We start from the raw sequence: 4,516 nt of genomic DNA on the forward strand, positions 1-4,516 counted from the left end.
TGGTAATTTAAACAAAGCAAAATAGCATGTCATGTAACATCATGACTAAATGTGAAACCTGTAACAACAACAAAAAAACCCAAAAACCCAAGCTCAAAACTCATTCTGTATGATATGAAATAACATTGTATTTTAAAAGTCCTTTTGCAGACTGTAGAAATCATTTTATTTAGAATGTATACCCTGGAAGAATGAAGGAGTTGAGATTGAGGGCAGCTCTTACCTTTCTATTCTGTATATAGTAAAACAGCACTTTAATAATACTGGCATTTCCCAAATTTATCTGTTTTGTAATTTTAGCACCAAAAACTCAACTCCTCATCAAATGTTCCCTGTTTTGCAAAGTATTGGAATACAAAACATTTCATAGTTCAAACTTTAGTCATCTGTTTTGTGTAAATCAGTTTTTAAAAAAACCAAATCATATTTAAAAAGCACTAAAGAAAATTACTTTTCCCTTTTCTTTTTAGGTGCATGTTCCAAAAGTGGTGCATGTTCCAAAAGTGGTGTAAATTCAGCCTCCTCACTGTGCTTTCTTTTCTTTTTTTCTTTTTATGGTCACTTTGGTAACCACTGGAGTCACTGCCTTGGAAAACAGGGTCCTGATGCTTTTTCTTCTTCTTCGGCTCTTCCTCCCAGAGGCCATTCACATTGTTATTAATCTGCAGATCTGTCTCTTCCTTCATGGTAACATCTGCAAAATCTGCTAGCTCTGTGGTACCACTTTCCACTTCATATGGCTCTGGGTCTTTGTTCTTTTTCTTTTTCTTCTTTTGAGGTTTTTCAGTAGCTTCTTCAGTGCCAGTTTCTGTTACTTCTTCAGAAACTGCAGAGCACTTCGTTTGTAAACTAGTGGTATTTAGTTTTCCCCGAATGCAGAATACTCCAGCAGCATCTGAGTCTAAACGAAATACTTCAAATTCTAGTTCATCACCCATGTTTATCTTCAGAGTCTGCCACTGCTCGGCTGGCATCTGCTCAGGTTTAGGAACAGCCAATGTGGCTGGAAGACACTTTATTAACTGTACCCATAAGTTTTTGCCCTGGTTCGGGGCAGAAAATAACAAAATCTGCTTCAGTGTTAAGATGAATGTGTCCTTGATCATCATAAATATCTCCTAATTCACCCACTACTTTGATGTTATCATAAGCAATGGGTACACCTAAAAGGCTCTCGGAATAGCGCAGGAGCTCGGCATCGAGCTGTTCTCGGATACCGGTGCGTTTCCTGTTAAGGTAGCGGGGCGACAGTGCGATGTGTCTTCGGTGCGGCCCCGCCACCAGGCAGGAGTAGCGGCTATTCACGAGCGCACAAGCGGCCACGTAGGTAGGCAATTCTAGGCAAGGCAAGACGCCGGCTGGTCCCACCACCGGCCCTTCTGAGGCCGCCTTCGACCGCGGAGACGCTGAGCAACCCGCAGCCATGCGACTGGTCAGATTTGCCACCCATGTATCTTTTTGAACTATGGTTTTCTCTGGATGTATGCCTAGGAGTGGGATTGCAAGATCATATGGTAGCTCTACTTTTAGTTTTTTAAGGATCCTCCATACTGTTCTGTGTAGTGGCTGCACCAATTTATATTCCCACAAACAGTGTAGGAGTGTTCCTTTTTTTCCCATACCTTTTCCAGCATTTATTATTTGTAGACTTTTGATGATGACTGCCCTGACTGGAGTAAGGTGTTACCTCATTGGAGTTTTGATTCGCGTTTCTCTAAAAATTATTGATGCTGAGCATCTTTTCATGTGCCTTTTGGCCATCTGTATGTTTTCATTGGAGAAGTCTATATTTAGATCTTCTGTCTATTTTTCGATTGGGTTGTTTGTTTTTTTGATATTGAGCTTCCTGTTTGTATATTTTGGAAATTAATCCCTTGTCGGTAGCATCATTTGCAAGTATTTTCTCCCATTCTGCAGGTTGTCTTTTTGTTTTGTTTATGGTTTCCTTGGCTGTGCAAAAGCTTTTAAATTTAATTAGGTCACATTTGAAAATTTTTGTTTGGATCTCTATTACTCCAGGAGACAGAACCAAAAAGATATTGCTGTGATTTATGTCTAAGTGTCCTGCTTATGTTTTCCTCTAGGAGATTTATAGTATCCGGCCTTACATTTAGGTCTTTAAACCATTTCGAGCTTACTTTTGTGTACCATGTTAGAGAATGCTCTACTTTTATTCGTTTACATGTAGCTGTCTAGTTTTCCCAGGACCACTTATTAAAGAGACTGTCTTTTCGCCATTGTATATTCTTGCCTCCTATGTTGAGGATTAATTGATTATAGGTGCATGGGTTTATTTCTGGGCTTTCTATCCTGTTCCATTGATCTATTGATATATTTCTGTTTTTGTGCCAGTACTATACTGTTTTGATTATTGTAGTTTTATAGTATAGTATGAATTCAGGGAGTCTGATTCCTCCATCTACATTTTTTCTTTCTCAAGATTGCTTTGGTTTTTTGGGGTCTTTTGTGTTTCCATACAGATTAAATTCTTTTGTTGTTGTAGTTCTGTGAAAAACCCCATTTGCAATTTGATAGGATTTGCATTGAATCAGTAGACTGCTCTGAGTAGTATAGTCATTTTGACAATAGTGATTCTTCCAATCCAAGTATACCTTTCCATTTATTTGTGTCATCTTCAATTTCTTTCATCAGCCTCTCACAGTTTTTGGAGTATAGGTTTTTTGCATCCTTAGGTGGGTTTATTCCTAGGTATTTTATTCTTTTTGATGTGATGAAATGAGATTGTTTCCTTAATTTCTCTTTCTGATCTTTTGTTTTTAATGTATAGAAATGCAACGGATTTCTTTGTATAAATGTTGTATCCTGCAACTTTATCAAACTGGTAGCATCTTAGGGTTTTCTATGTATAGTATCATGTCATCTGCAAATAGTGACTGTTTTACTTTTTCTTTTCCAGTTTGGATCCCTTTCATTTCTTTTTCTTCCCTGATTGCTGTAGCTAGGATTTTTAAAACTATGTTGAATAAAAGTGGTGAGAGTAGATATCCTTGTCTTATTCCTGATCTTAGAGGAAATGCTTTCACCTTTTCACTGTTGAGTATGATGTTAACTGTGGGTTTTTTCATTATCCATATATGAAAAATATATGAAAAATATTACCTTTGTGATATTAAGGTAGGTTCCCTCTGTGCCCACCTTCTGGAGTTTTTTCCATAAATGGATGTTGCATTTTATCAGATTTTTATGCATCTATTGAGATGATTGTATGGTTTTTGATTCTTTGATTTGTTAATGTGGTGTATCACACTGATTGATTTGTGGATAATGAAAAATCCTTGCATCCCTGGGATAAATCCCACTTATCATGTGTACAATCCTTTTAATGTATTGTTGGATTTGGTTTGCTAGTATTTTGTTGAGGATTTTTGCATCTATGTTCATCAGTGTTATTGGCCTATAATCTTTCTTTGTGGTATCTGTGTCTGGTTTTGGTGTCAGGGTAATGGTGGCCTCATAGAATGAATTTAGAAGTGTTCCTTCCTCTACAATTTTTTGGAATAGTTTCAGAAGGATGCGTCTTAACTCTTCTCTAAGTGTTTGGTAGAATTTGCCTGTGAAGCCATCTGATCCTGGACTTCTGTTTGTTGGAGTTTTTAAATCACAGACTCAATTTCAATACTTACAGTTGGTTTGTTCATATTTGTTATTTCTTCCTGGTTCAGTCTTGAGAGATTGTACCTTTCTAAGAATTTGTCCATTTTTTCTAGTTTCTCCACTGTATTTGTGTATAGTTGCTTGTAGTAGTCTCTTATTGTCCTTTGTATTTCTGTGGTGTTGGTTATAACTTCTCCTTTTTCATTTCTAACTTTAATGATTTGGGTGTTCTCCCTTTTTTTTCTTTTTAAAATTTTTATTGGAGTATAGTTGATTTATAATGTTGTATTAGTTTCAGGTACACAGCAAAGTGAATCAGTTATACATATACATATATGCACTTTTTTTTAGATTCTTTTTCCATATAGACCATTACAGAGTATTGAGTAGAGTTCCCTGTGCTATACTGTAGGTTCTTATTAGTTATCTATTTTATATATAGTAGTGTGTATATTCAATCCCAATCTCCCAATTTATCCCTCCCCCCTTATCCCCTGGTAACCATAAATTTGATTTCTACATCTGTGACTCTACTTCTGTTTTGTAAATAAGTTCATTTGTAACCTTTTTTAAATTTATTTTTTATTTTTTGCGATATGTAGGCCTCTCACTGTTGTGGCCTCTCCTGTTGCGGAGCACAGGCTCTGGATGCACAGGTTCAGTGGCCATGGCTCACGGGCCCAGCCACTCCAAGGCATGTGGGATCTTCCCGGACCGGGGTACGAACCCGTGTCCCCTGCATCGGCAGGCGGACTCTCAACCACTGCGCCACCAGGGAAGCCCTGTACCCTTTTTTTTAGATTGCACATATAAGCAATATCATATTCGTCTTTCTGTATCTGACTTACTTCATTCAGTATGACAGTCTCTATGTTGCTGTCAATGGCATTATTTTGTTTTT

General features: G+C 37.3%; 1 pseudogene; it reads right to left on the bottom strand.

Annotated features, from left to right (window-relative positions):
- Positions 1-437: 437 nt before the first annotated feature.
- LOC115853472 (DNA-directed RNA polymerase I subunit RPA43 pseudogene) lies at positions 438-1,425 on the bottom strand (annotated as a pseudogene).
- Between the last annotated feature and the right edge of the window lie 3,091 nt (positions 1,426-4,516).

The sequence above is a fragment of the Globicephala melas genome, chromosome 4 (genome assembly GCF_963455315.2).
Source record: "Globicephala melas chromosome 4, mGloMel1.2, whole genome shotgun sequence".
Taxonomy (NCBI): Eukaryota; Metazoa; Chordata; class Mammalia; order Artiodactyla; family Delphinidae; genus Globicephala; species Globicephala melas.